Source organism: Mizuhopecten yessoensis, unplaced genomic scaffold, assembly GCF_002113885.1.
Source record: "Mizuhopecten yessoensis strain PY_sf001 unplaced genomic scaffold, ASM211388v2 scaffold7907, whole genome shotgun sequence".
Taxonomy (NCBI): Eukaryota; Metazoa; Mollusca; class Bivalvia; order Pectinida; family Pectinidae; genus Mizuhopecten; species Mizuhopecten yessoensis.
In genome coordinates, this window is record NW_018407282.1 from 338,133 (window position 1) to 360,180 (window position 22,048).

The 22,048-nt window shown below is 35.0% G+C and overlaps 1 protein-coding gene across 3 annotated transcripts in view; it reads left to right on the forward strand.

The window, feature by feature from the left end:
- The first annotated feature begins 17,352 nt into the window (after positions 1–17,352).
- LOC110454540 (CAP-Gly domain-containing linker protein 4-like) overlaps positions 17,353–22,048 on the forward strand; it is a 43,189-nt gene continuing 38,493 nt past the window's right edge. The window contains exon 1 of one of the 3 annotated variants that reach the window (XM_021504074.1): positions 17,353–17,452. The gene's annotated coding sequence lies outside the window, so the exon portion shown is untranslated. The other 2 variants (XM_021504075.1, XM_021504072.1) reach the window with 2 other exon arrangements.

Genomic DNA, 22,048 nt, shown 5'->3' on the forward strand with positions numbered 1-22,048 from the left:
GTGATAAGGCACATAGATTCTCATTTTTATTATGCTGTATTTATAGCCCTCCTGACTCTCGTGATGGTTATTGGCAAAAGTTTGATGATCTTGTTGACAACCGAGTTACCTAATTAATAAAAAAAAATCTAGTTATCACAGGTGATATCAATCAAGATATGCTTACTCTACATCCTAACTCACACCTTGCTAGAACTCTTACAAAATTTCACTTAAATTATGTTGTTCAACCCCCTACACGAATTACCAATACAACCTCATCCTGTATAGATATATTTTATGTTAATAATTTGAACATTGTACAGAGTACAGAAGTGTTGGCTCCATTATGTAATTGTTTTAAACTTCAGTTTTCAAAGAGAGATCTTCCAAGAAAACTATTTACAAATTTAAGAAAGCCAGATAGGACTTAATTAATGAAAGTCTTCAATCTGAAGACTGGGAGTCAATTTTAGGTGAAAATAATGATGTTGATGAAATAAATAATTTAATTATTGATAAAATAAAAACACTGACGGACATTCACATCCCCTTCAAGACAAATAGAATCCGCCCGAATTGCAAACCCTGGATGACAAATTTAATAAGGTCTAATTTGAGAAAGAAAAACAGATTACATAGAAAAGCAAAAAATACTAATAAGGATAGTGACTGGCTCAAATTTAGAAATAAACGTAATGAAATCATTGACTTAATCAGAAAACCAAAAGACGATTACCTTAAGAAATTACAGAATTCCTTATCAGATAAGACAGTACCTCCAGGTAAGTGGTGGCGTATAGCTAAATCAATAAGTAATATGTCTAACTCTACTTATGTCTCTCATCCACTACGAGTTGGTGGTAACGTAATGATTCATCCTATTGACAAAGCTGTAGCATTTACAAAAGATATGCTTCCATTTCTAACTCTATTGATGATAGTACTAACACTTCCGATACAGAATTACCTCCCCTTAGTCATCTTGAATTTAGGGATCAAATATCAATGATCAAAGTCAATAAACCAGCTGGACCATATACTCTGTCACCCATTATTGTAAAATATCTCATACCTTCCCTTGTGTTACCACTAAAAATATTGTTTCAAAAAACTATTACTCTTGGAAAGATACCCTTAACATGGAAATTGTCTAATATAAATGCACTATATAAAGATAAAGGAGGAATGGAAGATCCTAGTAACTAGAGACCTATTGCCATAACTTCTTGTTGTATTATAGGAAAAAAAAATTCTTAAAGTATGTATTTATTCATGTTACTAAATATCATATAATAAGTGAACATCAATCTGGATTTCAACGTGGTGATTCAGCAGTTAACCAATTACTATCCCTGTATAATTTTATCTCAAAAACTCTTGATGAAGGAAAAGACATTAGACTTGTATTTTGTGACATCAGTAAGGCCGTTGACAGAGTATGGCACATTAAGAAATATGGAGTTAAGGGAAAGTATATCTGTCGGATAGGAAACAACGAGTGATTTTTGAAGGGTGTTCTTCTAGTTTCAAAAATATTACTGCCGGTGTTCCTCAAGGGTCTACACTTGGCCCCTTTCTTTTCTTACTTCTCATTAATGATATAACAAATGAAATTCTTACTCATATTACATTATTTTTGATGACACGTCATTACATGTAATTGTTGATGAAGATGTGGTTACTCCATGCATGGATCTGAATGAAAATCTTGACTCTATTAGAAATTGGGCTAACCAATGGAAAATTAAATTTAATCCAGATAAAACTGTGGCATTAACTGTTACAAAATAGACGTAATCATCCTCCACTTCTCTTTGACAGTCAAATAGTAAACGAAATAACTAATCATAATCACTTAGGTCTTTTATTCAATTCCAAATGTTCATGGAGTAAGCGTGCAAAAGATTGAATATTTTACGAACATTCAAATACAAAGTTGACAGAAATGCTTTAATTACACTGTATTGTTCTTATGTAAGACCTATTATTTTGTTTGTAGATGTTGTTTGGAACAATTGTACTATTGGTGAAGCTAAATTATTAGAATCTGTACAAATCGAGGCCATGAAAATAATACCTGGATTACGAAGTGGAACATCACATCAGAAACGATATATACTGAAACTGGTTTTGAACTGCTCTCTTCTAGGCGTCATAAGCACAGACTTATTTTAATGTTTAAAATCTTAAATCATATAGCACCTGAATATTTATATGACATTGTTAAACCTTATATTAATGATGCTGTTCCACCTCATAATCTTAGACAACACAGATTATTTAATATTCCTCGCTTTAGATCTAATTATTTGGCAATAGGTTTTTTTCCAGATGTCCTGAGAATATGGAACTCTCTTGATCCTGAAACAATCTCAGCACCATCATTACATATATTCAAATCCAAATTGAATAATGAAATAATTATTATTCCTGTTTTTCTAAAATGTAGCCCTAGAAAGTTAAATGTTATCCTCTGCCAACTTAGAAATAATGCTAGTGACTTAAACTATGATAAATGTGCTGACCATCTATCACCTGATTCTTCCTGTTCATGCGGTCATCCAATTGAATTTTTTTACCCCTCATCTTCTTTTTGTCCAAATTACTCTAATTCCAGAAACTCATTTAAATAGCCAACTCTGGTATAGATGTCATGAATTGTTCATCTTTTGAAATCTGGAATTATATTTTCTATTGTTGAAAAGTATATTATTGCATCTAAACGGTTAGGATGATGTAATTAAATGTTTAAATATTATCAAACCATTATATATGCTTTTCTGCATGTATATGTAATTAAATAACTTATTTTCTGTTTTTAACTTAACTCCAACATAATTTTTGATAGTTGCTAGTCAATTTAGATAATATTATCATATAGTGAATGAGTATTGACATGAGCGTGAATTTAGATAAGACATGAGCGTGTAAAGAGAGTAAGTTGTTAATTGTATAATACAGTAATATAAATAGCATATTAATTACATATATGTTATGCCTAGCCTGTTATCTTATCCATTTATATAATTATGTTAAATATATATATAATGTCATATTAACACCATCATGGAGAAGATTGATATAGGCCTAGCCTGTTATCTTATCCATTTATATATGTTAAATATATAATAATAAAATGAAATAGAATCTCATTGTGAATTTCGTAGCTGAAGAATTTTTCCTCGTAAAAAGTATAATTGTTCAAACTCGTGTCATCTGTATTAGAGACGTATGTCTATAATAATTAATGCTAGATAATATTTATAATGGCTGTATACCATGTCTCTGTGTAGATCTATATGACATTATATGTCTCGCCTGTCTAGCTCTGTATTCAATTTTTTACCTAAATTCCAAAGCGAAATCAAACCGTCAAGATACTTACCATCATATGGCATTGTCAGTATATCGTTCATTCTCACTTATCATGCGCCAATACATATACAAAATGCATAGTAAAAGTGGAAAACGAACTTTGCATTGCGAACATTCCGTCTTAAACTTATTTACATTCTATTTATCCTTATCATCAATACTTATTGGCGTTATAAATCAGCAATTCTACTGCATGATAATAAAAATAACAATAATAATTCGAGGTTCTCATATAACGTAGGTCGTCTCAAAGCGGTTCACAAATTATTATCCGCGGTTATGGCCTTTGCAACTAGTCAATATCTTTCTCGACTCCCTGGGGAGCATACAGCCGGTGCTGCCATTTCGGCGCTCACAGTTGGCATTCAACAACTCTAGCACTGCCCAACCACGTACGTAGATACATAATAGGCACGCCTCGCACACCTCGCATCACGCCTCGCATGCTTCGCATCATGCCTCGCACACCTCGCATCACACCTCACATGCCTCGCATCATGCATTGCATCACGCCTCGCACGCCTCTCACATCTTCACACACATAACGATGCATGAGACAACCGTTAAACGAATGGGAAGTCCTATATAAACCAGCAATGAACATTGGATTCCAGTCGATATCGTTCATGGCACAGGCACACATCGACCTCGTCAAGAGAGAAGACATTACCATCGACGAAGTCACATCTAATAAGATTTTCTGTCGCTTAGGACTAGATCAAGAATTCATAGTGAAGATGAAAGGTGATATCAAGATGTATATCAAAGACCAAAACAAGACTGTATGTTTGAAGGGTACATTGTTTAAAAAGCTATTGTTCTTACCGAAAGCCTAGCTTCAGTGTGTATGTTCCTTTCTAGAAAGTGAAAATGTCTTATGAGTTTGATAGCATCCGACATAGCGTAAACGTCATACAGCCACGTCATCCATCACTGGTGTAGTGTTGCAATCGCGTGGATACGTTCATACATTGGCCTAAACATCATCATCATTCTCCATATCAACTTGCAAGTAACGGATTTTTCTATACGGGTATTGAAGACTGTGTCACATGTTTCTTGTGCAACGTTTCGCTAAAACATTGGAACTTTTCGATGATATCAAAACAGCACGCGACGTGGTCAAAGGACTGTCTTTTTCAACATATGATGTTTGTCTTATAAACATGAAAGGGGTAGATTTGTTATTTCGGCGATGAAAGTTGTAGTTAATCGGTATGCAGACAGTACAAGGTACTTGCATATAACATTTGAACATATACGCGCTGAAGTAATGGATTTAAACACAGACTTGTTTGATAAAAGACTGCAAAACTATTTGGTTAAAAAAACCCGAAGAAAAGGCCTATCGGAGAATTATAAAAAATCTGCTATGTCTATCTTATGCATACGTTGTAAAATCAAAAATAACTGAACAATTCGTATGATGTATTCCGGTGCTGTTGTTTTAGACGAAGCATTGGCTTTTACAAATCATTTTGAAGTGAAAAAGACTTGGCAGTTAGTCATTCAGTCTTGTATGCCTTCAGACACATTACAACGTTTGATGCAAGACTAGCGTTTGAGAGATGGTGATCATTTCATTGAAAACTACCATGTAAAAATAAAGAAATACGTGAAGGAAACCGGTGAAGTTCAGACCAACCTATATGCATTTAACTTACAGATAGTAGAAGTATAATATATTATGAGTGGTGATCAATATGTGGAAATTGACATTGATGGTGATCAACTTCCCGTAATCGTTGAAGAATACGAGAGACGTCGTAGATACATTTGCCTCATCTGTGTGTGTTATTGTGAAAATTACTCTGATAGAGGTAAGAAACGACTAGTGAAACACATATTGAAAGAGCACACGAAAGATACTTGGATGTAATGGTGAACTGTATAGACTAGCAATGAAGTAACACTACGGGAAAGAATATTAGCAACGTGTTCATTCTACTTATAGATGGATAATGTACCTATTCAACCAGTTCACCAACACATGACGAGCTGTACAGATCGATTGGTGACGTTCTTTCAGTGGGGATACCAACTTCGCCAGAGTCCCTATCTGCAAGCGTGTGATGGATTTTTTCACGAAGGTGTCAGTGTTAACGTTACTTGTTATAAGTGCGGAAAAACATTGAAATATTGGAAAGATAAAACTTTTCAGTGGAGTGTATAGATCACCATTATGCCCTGCCCTATCCACCAAAACCAATACAAAATAGTTTGGAGTAAAAACAATTTGTATTAAAGAATCACAGTTTATGAATATGGATTCCTTTAGCCGGTTAAATAATCATCTGAACTTTGTATATGCAAACCATATTCGAGAAATCATGAGTGAAAATCAATGTGATGTAACGGAAGCATTTATTAACATAGACGACAAAGTTGTGATTCGTGACTTTATTCGAGAAATCGTGAACTGGAACATACCTAGATGTGACAGAAACGCTTTCATATCACATTGTGTAATGCTGAATGGAGAACGAACTTAACACAGATAAATGGAAAGACAGAGTCAGTAAAATGGTCATGTCCATGAATTGTGCAGAAGATTGGTTTCTTGTAACATTATAATAATACGTTGTCTTTTGCAATAAAAGTTTTGTATAATGATATTTTGTCTCTTTTAATATGTTGCCTGAGGAAGAAGAACGACGTATAGAGGGGGTTTATTTCAATTTGAAGAATGGAGGTGCATTTCTTAGCCCCGGAAAGGTTCACCATGCATTGAAATCGAAAGGTTTCAAAACTCCAGGTCTACATAAGATTTGAAGGTATATTCAGAGTTTAGACGAGTATAGCTTACAAAAACCTATCAAACGTTCATTCAAGAGAGCGAGAGTTGAAGTATCTGTCCCATACGAACAATACGATGCAAATCTAGCTGATGTTTCCTCCCTTTCAAATCAGAATTTAGGCTATCGTTATCTTCTAGTTGTCATTGACGTATTCACTCGTTTCTGATGGGTCGAACCTATAATGACAAAAACGGCCAGAGCTATATTAAATATATTCAAAAAAATCGTCGAAAGAAGTAGAATACCACAAAGCGTCTAAGAAGTGATAAGGAAGGTGAGACAAACAATAGATTAATGAAAAATTGGTGCCGAGAGCATGACGTTCATTATTTTACCAGCCAAAATGAAACAAAAGTAAATTTTGCCAAAAAGGTGATCAGGACACTCGAGACGATGATGTATAGATACACAAAATATAGGACTTATAAGTACATCGACAAATTACAAGATTTTGTCAGTATTTACAATACCACCCCTCACAGATCATTAAATGGCACAGCTCCAAAAGATGTAAACGATACCAACAAAGCAAAACTGTTTGGTTACATGTACCTTAGGAAAACACGAAGGAAAACTGCGAAGGGGAAGCAACGACAAACTGTAAAGGAAAGCAAAGGAAATTTAACTTCAAGATAGGAAGTCTGGTGAGAATCTCACATTTAAAACAACTTTTCACGAGAGCATATCAACAACAGTGGTCTTAGGAAATCTTTAAGGTACATAAACGGTTTCGTATGCAAGGGATTCCACAATATCAATTGGTCGATTTTCTGAACGATCCCAGGACATCAGTGGGAACTTTTATCAATCGGAATTACAAAGAGTGGAAAAAAACGAGAACGCACTGTGGTACATTGAAGAAAAATGTCGAATGGTTCGTAAAATTCGATGGTTGGCCATCGAAATATAATCAGTGGATATTGGAAAAAGATTTCAAAGAGGCAAACTTGCTAGCAGACAACTCCATAGAGTCTGGTTGTCTACCATCTTTCATACAACTTATAACGTACATTACTGGTTCAACTTCTAGCGGAACATTCCATGTTGGGACTTCTGTGAACAATTCGGATAATGTGCATCCAACACTCCAAATGTCTGATTTTGTAGTTCCACCTTTCCTACTCAATAGCACTTCTGGGGCCTGATAGGATGGTGTTCCTGGTTGTATTGAAGTTCCATCCATTGTGGTTGCCATAGTATTCATTGTTTTTAATTTACTAATTCCCATATCACACAGACATACTCGTTTGAAATCGGAGGACACTAAAATATTTTCAGGTTTGATATCCCTATGTATTATTGCTGGAATTTGATTATGCAGGTAGGCAACAGCTTGCATAACATTCCTGGTTATATACAGTTTCTGTTCATTTGACATTTTCCCTTCATACTCCCCACTGAAGATAATTTCTTCAAGGTTCTTTCCATCATTTAGTTCAGAAATCATCAACAGTTTGCTTTTATCAAGTGTGTAGGCCATAAGCTGTATAATGTTCGGATGACGGACTCTACTGTGTATGCACAATTCCTGCTTAATCAATGGTTTTGCAAATTTCATGCGCTTCACCTGGATTTCTTTTACCGCTACTTCTGTTCCAAGCCATTCAGCTTTTCTGACAGTGCCGAAGGCTCCCCTACCAATCTCTTCACCAAAAGTTATGTCTGTGATAGGTACCTTTGGCAAACAGGTGCATCCCATATCATAAAATGTCTCTTTTGTTCCACTGGTATTGGGAACTTTGGATGGAATTGAAAACTGGTTTGACGGGAAGGAACACTTTCCTGCAAATCCTGGTGGAACTGACATTTGTTTTTGTGCTAAAGGAAATGGATCCTGTTCCGTATGTCCCGATGGAGCTGACAATTGTTCTGCAAGTCCTGACAAAACTAATAACTGTTCTGTATGTTTTGGCGGATCCAACATCTGTTCTGTGTGCTTGGATGGATTGGATAACTCTTTAGTATTCACTGATTGACCTGACAACTGATGTGTATGCATGAATGGATCAGACACCTCTTTTGTATTTCCTGATATACCTGACAACTGCTCTGTGTGCATGGTTGGACCTGACAACTGTGTTGTGTGCATGGTTGGACCCGACAACTGTTCTGTGTGCATGGATGGACCCGCCAACTGTTCTGTGTGCATGGTTGGACCCGACAATTGTTCTGTGTGTATGGTTGGATCATAAAACTGTTTTGTGTACACTGACTGACCTGACGACTGTTCTGTGTGCATGGTTGGATCAGAAAACTGTTCTGTGTGCATGGTTGGAGCAGACAACTGTTCTGTGTGCATATATATATCAGACAACTGTTCTGTATGTATTGACTGACCTGAAACCTGCTGTGTATGCATGTATGAACTGGACAACTGTTCTGGATGCATGCACAGACCCAACACTTCTGTATGTACGGATGGATCTGGCAATTGTCCTGCATCTCTTTGCAATAAACATTCCCTCACCATACACTTCATATCATACATATTCAATTTCCTATCAGAACATATCCCAGCAGAATATTCTCCTGGAGATGTTACTTTGATAACAGATGCATCCAGTCCTTCAAAAACTACATCTCCATCCTTAAACCAGCGGTATAGAATGTTTTGGTTATGCAACTGTGCAATGAGGCGCAACATTAGATCGCCATCATTCATGCCAAAGATTGTGTCGGGACCAGATATGATTTCACCTGAAGCACCGGTGATTGTGTAGTCATGCAATTGATATGTACCATCATCTAATTGTGTTAAATACAGCCTGTCATCCTTTGCAATATGTGTAACTAGAAATCCATCATCAGTCAAACAATTATACTGCGCATACGGGATTTCATCATGCGTTGCCAAACCATAACAGGTTTTCATGGAAGCACAAGAAATTGAATTTTCAGTGTTCAGATATTTTGGAACTGATTTCCTTTTGAAGGTTACTTTAAGTTTACCAGGTAACTCATTGTTCACTAGAAAAATCTGTTTACACTGATTTTACACTTCTTTCGTAACGGTTGTATCATGCTTCACTTTAGTTCTTATATAAAAATGGTACTGAGAAGAAAATAGTCCATTTGCTTTGAAGTACTCCCGAAGGGAGCATTCTTTGTCTTCAAAATCTGTGAATCTTTCTAGGTTTTCACTGGAATAACAAGCAAGAGAAACCTCCATGTCATTCAAGGCACCTAGCTGACTTATTCTGTTGGGGGGAAAAACTGTGCACCTCTCCTGATGATAGCCTCCACACTTAAGTCCTCGTCTGCTTTGTATTCCATTAGTCTTGTACCTCCACCTTTTTTGACAGCGACTACTCTATATTCTCCGCTGAAAAAGTGCTGCCATCCAATATATAGTTTGTAAATTTTGTGTTTTCCTCTGCGAGCTGTACCACTACTGCATTGGCTGGTATGTGCCTCCTTCTGAAAAGATAGATAGGTCATTCCATTTAATGTTTGTTATTATCTTACAACGTGTTATAATTATAGTGTCCTGCATCCTTCACATTGTTATTTCAATTTTTGGGATCCATACCTCAGTACCATGCATGTAGTCAAAATTATCCTTCAACAAAACATTTAGCTTTCTGGTTCCAAAGGGAAATTCAGTTGAAAAGCAAAGCACTCAACTAAGTTAACAAAACAAATTTTGAATTTCTCTACTGCCCCAAACCCTGGCTCCAGGGGTTGAATTAATATTCCGTGTCCTTCAACAAAAGGCTTGATATCAACTGCAAACTTAATTTGTTAAAATTATTTTATCACCTCTGTTTATACAACAATGAGTTATATTCGCCAAATAATGCTCCAGACGAATTTTGAACAAAATCCACCAGACTGATCAGAAGAACAAGTGCAATCAATGATTGCAAAGCTCACCAGCGATAGCCATCACATAATTAGGATATATATTCTCAATGCCAAATTAATGCATTTTATACACAAACATTATAAACTTATGTGGATTTGATTCAAATTCTAAAAGTAATCTCAACAAATTCAGATTTGATGTCCCTTCCTCCCTAGGCACGGGAGCCAGACTGCCTTTTCATACAAAATTGAATCTTCACCTAATAATGCTCCAGACCAATAATGAAAGTAGGGATTTACAGAAAATGTTGACGGATGCTGTACAAAGGCATTTTAACCTCACCGGTCCTTCAGACTAGGTGAGGTATACAAATTGATTCTACAACAAGTGATTTGTAGTAGTGCATCTACAACAATCCATTGATAAATGATCTCTGAAACAAGATATCCGAAAGCGACCTCGGTGCCCACCTTTGTATGATCTTTATTCATTCTATAACCTCTGTGTATGTGTAATTTTGAACCTTTCTGATCTTTTCCCTTAATTACCTTTTGTGCAACGTATATGACTAACTTGATCAATCCTAATATTGAACATGCACATCCTCGATATCCAGGGGTTACGCTCACTTTCGCTCCCTGCACCCCTGGAATATTCAATACTATTTTGATCATGTTTTCTTCTTCTATGAGATTTTCTAAAAATGTTTTAGATACATTCGACCAGAGACATATAAAGTCAGTATATACGTCTCTGATTCGACCCCCTATAAATAACAGGTGATTTCGTATACTTTTCGTCAATGCACACAACTTGGTATCCAAACCCACAAGGTTCGAATTTTGTCAGTGCCACAGTACTCGATTTTTGAGGATTCGGTTTACATGTATTCATACTTTGTGCAAAAGTTTCAAAATCTGCATATATTACGAATGGTACTTCAAGCTGTTTGTCAAAATCTTTGAGTTCCAAACCGTTCTGTTTTTCGTTCGGTAATTCTACATGTTGTGGGTCGTATCGTGAGAAATATTCAATATGGTCATTTGATATATCTTTTTTAATAAATCCTTGTAGGCAATATTGACAAAAGTGAGTTTTTTGGTGACATTTTTTGGGTTTTTTTGAGAAATGTGTTCAAATCACGAATGAGACAGTAATGAGTTTCTTCCTCGTTTTGAAGAAACAAAAGATTCACGTGGTGAACTGACCGTCTGATTTTTGTGACATACAAGGGACTAATTGTTTTTTCTTCGCAACCAAATACATTAACAGAAATATTGTTTTGTACCTCTTCTTGTTTTATGATTTTTTTTAAAATCCAGTTTGATCCTTCCCGAATGTATTCCTCGAAACTAGAAAACATTTTTTTAAATGCACTTTTTAAATCATCATCATCAAAGAGTTCACTCGGTAAAAATACGTAGTTGTTGCTTCTAAAATGTGGAAAGGCCTTCTGCACATTTCCCTCTCTATCCTCCTTTTCGAGTTCCACTTGTACACACAAATACCACTTGATGCCATTCAACGCAATACATCTTTGATGTAAATGTTCTTTAACTTCATGTTTAACGTTTGAGTAAAATGTCAACAAATCTCCGTTTTCGTCCTTGTTAGGATATATGTTTCGCAAGTTGGCTGCTCCGTTCAGGCTGCTTTCGTCTGCGTTCTGATGCCGTTGCGTGTCATCTTCTTGTTGGATATTATTTTCTGGTTGTTCATCGTGAAATTCGGGAACTCGTTGTATATCATCCTGTTGTATATCTGCATCCGTTGATTCATCATCAGTTTTCGCCGACCCGTCGTTAATGTTTTGCTGTGTTTCATCCTCTTGTGGTAAAATTCGCAAGACATTACCACCATCTTGAACTTCTAGTGTTTTTTTCTGAATACTAGAAGGCTTGACATGATATTTCTTCACGTGCTTGCGTAATGTACTTTCTCGCACGAATGTTTTATGACATCGATCACAACGCCAGAGTACCTCCTCAGACACACGATGTTGTTTTAAAATGTGGCGTCTTAAACCGGACTTTCGTGTTGCTAAGTAATCACATTGGCGACATGGAAATTGTGACATGTGATCTTTGATGTGTTGTAAACAACTTTTCCTAGTACTTAGTGTTTTGTCACAACGTTCACACTTCAGCTGCTTCTTCTCGTCTTTCTTTCGCATATGTCGACTCGCGGGAGAACCTTCCGAATAGTCCTTAGAACAAGATGCTTTCGGTTCTGTTTGTGTCTTCTGTTTCTTAGGAGACATTCCCAAACTGTCTAATTTCCGCTTTAAATCTTTTAAATTTTCTTTGGCTTCTTCATCACCCTCGCTGTATTTCTCCAACAGATCAGTCAGAAACACATCCGCCATGTTTAACTCTTCGGTGAAGGATGAGTTGATTCCAAGTTTCTTTCGAATTATATAGAAGGTGGGTGTGGTTAAGAAATTTGCTTGTGCGTAGTGGGGCGGTGCGTTAGATTTTGAATGACAACCATTTCCCCATGGGTTGCTCGATAGGAAACGCCTTTAAGAACCGAAACGGTTTGAATTCTGCATATAATTGTCCACCTCGTTGACCCATGGATAAAATTAAGGGGAATAAATTTGCACTAGAACATAATATTTGGATTCCAATGGTCAAACATTCCCATATGACGGATCCGATCATGGAGTCATCGTTGTCCTCATCATAGTTTATATTACCAACGTTCCGGTTGGTACTGACGTCATTCTCTGAATCGTCCCTCTCATAACAAATTTGGGCGGTGAAACATGCAAGTATAGGTCCATGATCACTTCTCCATCATCATGCATGTTTATCTGGTTTTCCATACTGCAAGTAAACAGAGATTTATATAATGAAACGTTGTAGAGGATTTATATATGTTTCAGATAACTCCATAACAAAATCATAATATCATATAGGATATCATAGATAAAGAGAGCTTACATATAAAACTAGCAATGCCCTTTATAACTTACCTGCTTGTAGATGTAACGCTGAACGAGTTTCCCAGTTGTGAACTGGCGGGTATTCTGGATGAGTTCCTACAATTTTCAGGCTTATTTACATTGTTGGCAAAGGCGGGAAATTTGTTTGAGTGGGGTTGTGTGTGATTTAAACGTCACACTTTACGAATCGCGTGTTGCATATGTCAGAAGATATGTGGTTTATGACCATTATTCATCATTAAAAACGACAGAACATCTCTCTGTTGACAACTCTTACGTAAGATTTGACTTGCGCTCCACTCAAGTGTGAACTGTCTATAGAACAAATGTACTTTCTGCATATCATTAAATGTGTTCTTAATATCCAGAAGATGATATCGAGACAGTATTTTTGGGCGGAGGACTGCGAGATCTGTGATGAGATGTGAGGCGTGCGAGGCGTATGAGGCGTGCGAAGATGGGGAGCCTATTTTGTATCTAATTATAATTGAAACCTACATTAAAAATAGCAAAATATTTCAAGGTCAGTAGTATATACAAAATTAAAGCTGTAATCGTATCATATCTTTTGCTTTTTCTTTTAAAATTATTTTTCTTTCTTACATTCCCTACATTTCTCTTCCTTTCCTCTTATATAAAATCATATAGATTTTGTTGATAAATATATTCATGGTTGTTTTCATGTAATTTATTTGATGAAATGTATTGGAGAAGGTGTTTCTAAGTTGAGATAACTTGTGCCTAACCCGGTTTGTCGAATGACAAATACAATATGTCTAAATCGACGGAGGGGGATACAATGAGTGCATGGACTTATTTGTTACTTTCAACAGCTGTTGTGGTTCATTGATGGTTGGTGTTCACTTTGCTAGAATGTTTTACCAGAAACATCATGATATAATGTTGATTTTACATTTTTTGAAACGATGTCAAATGCTTTGCTATGGTCGAAAAAAACTGTGATGACTAAAAACCTTACTTTCTATAACTACTCTCTATGCAAATTATATATATATATATAGGGAGAACGATGTTTTTTATTTTTTATTTTCTGTTTGTTATTACTATTCGCTGTCCTGTTTTTACGTACAACATGACTTACAATGACGACTTACACGGCGCTACTAACTGTACGTGTGCGGAACGATTTCGAATTTTCGATCGTGAACTTTCCCTTTCTCGATAGTAACATATCGATTCCCCTCACTACGGTGTTTACATGTCAAGGTTAATTCGGTATACAAGAGGTTGCTTCAAATGTCATAACTTCCACGATGGTTGTCGACTGCTGACGGACAAATCAAGGTTTCCAAAGATGAAAGTTAATGAACAAGATGAACAAGTTGAAAGTTGATTGACAAGTGTTATGGTCGCCATCATGGTATCACAGGGAAATATGACATTTCTTTGTGTGATATTAAAGTCAATGTTTTTATTATTATGCTCAATAGTGTGCCTTGTGTGTGCGATGAAGCATAACGCAAGGCGCTTTCCCTTCCGGAACACCTGGTTATAATATAAATGTATAGTTTTTAAAGTTGATCCAAACAAAGGTTTCCTTTGTTTATATTTTACCATGGTTTTATCGATATTGATTTTGAGTTCGAGTTGTGGTGTTTTGACACTTCGATATCTTCTTGTTATTTTTTATTTGGACAAACTTTGATTCCTGGCATGATGGCATATAGTTATGGCGGTGTTGCTGTGCTTGGCAAAATCCAATCAAGAAGTAAGTAAACCTTACCCGTGAGTCGTCTAGTTATAACCTCAAATTGTACGACTCACATTATGAGAAAAAAACGTCAAAAAGGTATTTTTTCGTAGTGAAATGTGTACCAATTGCAGAGGTATGAAACTTAGTCTTTTGTGACTATAAATCTAGAGTGTTGATTGTGAATTCATTGCAATATTTTGACGTATAACTATACTACTGTTCCATTCATTGAAAATCTATCTCTAATTTTAAGAAATATGAAAGGTAGGGTCAACGCCTATGGAGATTTAACATTAGCGTCGGCCCCAACTGGAATTTCAAAACAAGATAAATCCAAAAAGGTATGGATATAGGAAGCTTAAATCAGGAACAGTTAGTTTCAGAATTCATTTGATGATAAATGGGACCTCCTTGACTTACACCTGTGTGGGCGTTAAAGGTGCAGTAATACAATTCCTCCTAGAGCATTTAAATGGCACAATTACTTTAAAAATATATCATCATCGTGTGCAACGTATTTCAACTGTTATTTTGATACCAAATATTACACTGTTTCATTAAAGAATTGTTCTTTTTATTTAAGATTTAAGCAGAAAAGTGTGTGAAATTTCATTTCTAATGAGCAATTTTCCATTTTTGACACATTAATTTATATAGTTCTTAAACTAGTCTATTTTTCTTACTTGCTGAAAAGTTGGCTACCAATTTTTTTTTTCAACATCAGGAATTCCCCAAAAAATGACAACCGGTAAATTTGTCATATTACACTTTTGGTTCAAAAAAAAAGAAAAACAGCTTTCCTTCCACATTTCCTTTAGTTTGCATTTCTTCATGACTAAAGGTCCTTGGGTGTTGATATTTGGCAACTACGTTGTTCATGTAAATGAGTTTAGGTGTTGTTAATTTTGATGACCTTGACCTTTGTTCATGGTCACACAAACCAAATGTGCCGAAATATTTTTTTTTGTATGGGGAGTCAGACAAAGGTATCTTTCCTTGCTTTATTTGTTAAGAGTTAACGATATAAAATAGTGTAATACCCCTTCATATTTTGTTTAATGAATGGGCAAAAGGCAACAAAAATAATAACTAGAACTGTAAGTCAAAGACTAACTAATACCCCGCTCCTATATAAACCAGAACTGTAATCTAAAGGCTTACTAAGGCAAAGCATTGCAAATTAATCCATTGCCTCCCACCAGTAATTATGTATGTATATATGTCACTGGCATACTTATTGTACTCCCTCCCCATGCCAAAACATACTTTCATACCACATCTTGTTAGCCTAGATGACCCACTTTTGCTGAAATCGTTCTAGTAGTGAAGGAAGAGTTGTCAAGACAAAGATTTTAACAAAGGGCTATAACTCCTTAAAAGGGTTGAAATGAAAAAAATGCTACCCTGATGCACGACATCAGGGGGTAATTACCATATCTGTAAGCTTTCATGAAATTGGCCAAGAATTTTATGAGGCAGACAAAGGATTTTTTCAAGAAAGGCTCATAACTCCTTTTTAAAGGGTCGGAATGAAAACATACTTCTTGGATGCACAATGTCAGGGGGCCGTTACCATATCTGTAAACTTCCCTTGAAATTGGCCCCATAGTTTTGGAGGAGTTGTCTGGACTAGTGTTTTTCAACAAAGGGACATTACTCCGTAAAAAAAAGTCAGATTAAAAAAAGAATTCCTGGATGCACACCATCAGATGGTTGTTACCATATCTGGAAACTTTCGTTGAAATTGACCCCTTAGTTTTGGAGGACATGTCTGGACAAGGATTTTTCAACACCAGGGTATAACTTTGAAGAAAAAAAGGGTCAGAATGAAAAAATTATACTAGATGAACAATTTCAGGTGTTAGTTATCATATCTGGAAACTTTCGTTGAAATTGGTCCACTACTTTAGAATGAGTTGACAGATAGACGGACAGACAAGCTGATTCCAGTATACTATTATATAATTATGAATAATCATTTATGCAGTTATTGATAATTTTTATGTATCTACACATGGCAAAAGAATAAAGGGAATCAAAGTGGGGGCCAAATGTTGACCCCACCTTTATATATAGTTTCCTATTCAAAATCGCAATTCACTAAATGATAATTTATATATTCACTCTTTTAAATTACTTACTTTGTACACGGAATTAGATAATATATGCTATATGTAAGACCTATATATGTAAGTCCTAGCTTTGTACTTTATTTTGATATTAAATTCTACGTTCTTTGCATATTATATGTAACACGCACAGCATTATATAAAGATGCATTTGCAAAATGTCAAAAAATAAGACCAAACAAACGTGTGATATAGTATTGCAAAAATAATCAGTGTTTTCATTGATTTTTATGGGGCTATTGTACTGAATATTCCGTTTTTTGTCCAAGACCATTACTAATATTCTTCTTCGCTTCCAAACCTTTTTCACATCTATTTTTCTTCTCATGCTCTGATTTCAGTAATTTATTTATATTTTTAATAAGACATAAAATGTTTTATATAAAATTGATGATAATAAGGTTATACCTGGTTGTTCACATTTCGTTGAAATATTACTTAAAGAACTCTACACTTTTCTTTGCTTCATTTTTTTACTCATTTTCCGAATTAATTGAAAGCACCTGTTGCATTCCGTAGTACCCAGTAGTCCCTATCGTGGGCCCCTTCCTTTGTCTGTCGGAAGTTTTCAATATTTCTTCTTCGATCGTGGTCATCTGAGTGCTTGTAATCGGGGAGCAATGACCATAACATTAAGCGCTTAAACAACACCAACGGCTTTCGTCTTCACTTGGCTGAGAAAAGAAGGAATATCAGCAGTCTGTGCGTAAAATTGAGTGTTTTAACGGTTTGATGGGCAATTTTTGCATGTGTTTTTGCTTGCGACCTTAATTTTCGCTGAGAAATTCTCCCTAATTCCCGCTGGATTCTCTAACAACGACTCACAGGTAACTGTTCTGTTTACAACTTACTATCGCTTCTGGGCATGCATTTGACCGCCTCATTCAAATGGCATCTTTTTCATGACTAACACATTTTCACAGCTTGTGTTGAAATTCACAAGTTTTGTTTGGTTTCGAAGTTAAGCTCTGTATAACTGTCATGAAACATGTATTTATTATTGACTGGGTAGGCCTATATGTCTCGTCAAAAGAGACCGCACGTTTACCAATGACGTTTCGAGGTCTCTTTTGATTGATGTGTTTTGACAGATCTATACGATCGATGTTTGGTTAAAGTCTTGACGTCCACCTGGGTATACGTATTATATAAGAGATTTGTGATGCTTTTAAATACAACTGTCATCGGTGTATGAATCTCTGATTATCTGTCGGCTAATTCAGACTCAAGTGTTTAACTGTATACAAAAAGGTGTGTACAGTTCTATTATATTCATTACAGTATTGTACACAGTAAACACTCCGGGCTTATCATGGAATTTATCTTATTCTTAATCTCAGTAAACACCTACAAGATACGTAAAAGTGGTGTATTAAATGTAATCGACTCTATTCTCAACTTAAACCTATTGCTATAAAACCACACATGTACAGGAGCCTGAAGTTCTGTCAAAAAAATAATGATAACAGTAATACAATAAATACCTATAATAGAACTTCAGGCTCCTGTGATAAAACTAATAAAAAATAACAAGGTGTCGCCTGTCATTTTCTCAATAAGTTGTGAACTCCCTTGTCTTTCCTAGAATGTTTTTAGTTTGTGACATTTATTTGTATGTTATAATAAACAACAAAGTGAAAGTGAAATCCAGAATTTGCATTAAACAATTACAAAGATGTGGCACAAATACAAGCTAAAGACTATCTGAGGAAATTGAGGGAGTTCTCAGACTGTTTGATAAAAGACTTTTTCATGATTCAAGTGCAATATATCACAACTAAAATAGCAATATTGTATGTACGTAACCATCACATGAATATATATATATATATATATGATGCTCATTCCCATCAAACCAAATGCTAGTCGTTTCGGTAACAAGTTGTTTCTGGACATGACAGAAGATGTTTCGGGACTTAATCAAGTTGTTTCAGGACATATAAAATTTTCAATTATAAGTTACATTTCGCTCCCGTTTCATATAAAGTCCTGTAAATACACAAGTATGGTTTTAGTCTATGACCTGTGTCACGACTTACCCATGCTTGGGATCATTAGTGTTACCACATTGCTAGCTCTTGAGGGATACCTTTACCAACATTTACCTGATTGACAGTGTGTTGTTACCCGGTGAAAATAACCTCATTATTAAATACAAATCTAGAGGAACTCAACATTCAATTTCTTTCATTATTGCTAGGTTGATTCCTTGTTAGATATTGTAATAATATGTTGTCATTTCACTCTATTCTCCATTATTGACATTACGAGATGAATGAGTTAATATTGATTCTAACAATGTTTTCAGCATTTTATTTTCGCTATATTGAAATTAAATTTCATGAAAGTAAAAACGTGAAACACATAAAACATGTTTTAGACATGAGAATCAATTCATCAAATCCAGCAATATATTTTGAACAATGTTATTATGTTGTGTATTTTTATTCATGTTTAATTAAAATCATGTAATGGTTAATTTGGATGACAGGAGAAGGCTATGATAAGTTGTTATAACTTTTATCCAATCGATTGTTTAAATTTATTTGACATTAAAATATGTTTAAAGAAAAAAGACAATGGTATCTATAGAAGAAGGAAAAAAAATAATCCCGAAACGACTTTTGACATGTCCCGAAAAAAAAGGCCCGAAATGACTTTCGTCTTGTTACCGAAACGACCTGACATCATCAAACATACTTGCAGTTTTATTGTATAGAGAAGAAATAAATATGCGCTTGCCAAGTATAAATACTATACCTGAGTCACATCAATTCAGCATAAATTCTGTAGAAAAATTATGACAATAATAATAAGGAGCTACAGTGAATTTTCTATATGCAGTTGTATGATGTAATGTTAAGATATAGAGTTCTATTGAAGTGGGTCAAATAGAAAGACTTGTGATCTAAATGTGAAATATGATGACTCATTGTAATTTTCTGAATATGTGTACAAATTAATAATTTGTAATGAAATATGGGCAATCATTAAAAAAATATTTTTATTAAAAGTTATAAAAAAACACCTGCAAAACTGCAAACAAACAATTTTCCAACGATGGACCAGCCTAATGTAAATAGTCTTATTTCAACAAAGCGTAGTTGAATTGAGTCATTTCGGTACATATATAACAACTATTGTACATATGTTTCCACCGTAGCTGAAATCGACATCGATTTCACTGACAACTCGTACACATTTTACACCTTTGTGTGCATACGCTTCACTGGTCATTTGTCTGATGAAGGTGACAGTGAACATATCGTACTAGTCATCGAAACGTCACATAGAAAATGTTATTGGTTGTGTAAAAAGAACTTGGCATTAGTCTTATTTCAAGTGTTGTAGATGTTTTAGGTATAATCATATCAATTAACTTTATACCAGTTGTCTCCCTTCCTTTACATGCAAGGTGGCACAAACCCCCGGTAATACCTTATGTGATGTACAAGACACTGTTAACAGTGTGCTACAAAAATATTCCATATTTTGTCAAAATCCATGCAACTGAAAGTGTGAACCACCTGGCCAGATTATCCCCTATCTCTTATGTACAGTGACCACTGGGTCGGATCGTAATGAATGGACTTAGCAACAAACTGTTGTACATGTGATACGAAAGTGTCTATCATACTTTTAAATTACAATTTGCAGATTTTCTGCCAACCAATTGTTTGTTCATGTCAAGATGTTTTCTTTCGGTGATGATCCTCTATAACACTACAGTAATAGTGCATTTCATTGGTGAAATTTAGATCAGGAAGGAAATGATGAATTTCTTGTAACATCAGCCTGATGTTTGTTACAAACATACAATCCTATATATGAATACTGCAGTCACATTTATACCGTAATCAAAACAAAGCAATGATATTGCAAAAAAAAATGATAAAATTTTATAAATTTACAAGTCGGTACATTACTATATGTTCAGCATTTAGTACTCAGTATGATCATTCAAGTTTAAGTGTCTTGTCCAATCTATACATTTATCAAGTATATCAAAACATTTTGTTGTTATTTACATCTTCACCTTTGAAAAGTGCTTCTACTCTCTGTCAGATAGGGCAATTAGAGTTATATTCGTCCATTATTAGCAATATAGTTTTGTGTTGAGAATTGCACAGGTCTTTTCATCATGTTAGGAATTGGGTCTGTGGCTTAAGAATTGGGAAAATTGTGTTACCGTAATCAAAACTAGGAAGTTTGATAAAATTTTACAAAAAAAATATGTTCGATAAAAGACTAAAACACTCCTGTTCACAATACATTATATTTTTTGGCACATATCTATTGCATGTAATTGAGGAAAAAGATTATGGTGGAAAAATGAAAATCATTAGTGACTTTCCTGTAGGAAGTGTGTTTATTAAAGAAATGACTGGACCTAATAATTGTCACAATACCTAATGTACAACAACCTTGTCCATGTATATATATTTGTACAGCTTGCACGGTACACAACAGGCAGGATAGGGTGGCGCAGGCCGGCTTGTCGCTTGTTAGATTGTTATACAGGAAAAACGAAATCACTTCCTTCCTACGTTCATGGCTATATGCCGGGCGGTCTACTTTTGGTTTACACAAATACAAATGTACTTACCGGTAATATAGTACATGTAGCATCATAACACTATAATCAAGCATTATATACACATATATGTACATTTTTTTTCGTGATGTGTGCACACGTTAAATATTTGTTCGTCATCAGGAGTTTTTAGAAAAAGGGATGTAAAATTGGTATGTTACAATTTTTACACTGTCTGAGATTTAAATATATAATTGATTTCTTCAAAGATTTACTTACTGGTACTTTACTATCATATTGATATGTTTTTTGACATTATTGAAAAAACGTTTTATGCATATATTCATATATATATATATATATATATATATGTTGTTTCTGTAAAATTGTCGTATTCTGATATTGACAGTGTTGTTTTTTGCATGCGTTCACTGGCTAGTTTAATAAATTTACTGAAATGAACGTTGAAATGAACATTTTGTACCCTGTTTATTGATTAATTAGCAGGAACACATACGTGTCAGGGATTTTTTGGCCAATTTTTACAGCTTAATTCAGGCTGCTTCCCCCTAGCGAAAAGTGCTTTATTTTCCCAAAATGAGGAAAAAATTAAGTATTTCCTCTCAATTTCGATAAAAATAATGTTACATTTTTCTAATTGATGTAGGAACGGGCTGTTGTAAAATTTAGGAAAAAAACCCACTGCATGTACCAAAGTACTTTTAGATCAATTCTTGAGTTGTTTTAAAGTTTTCTTTTGTACA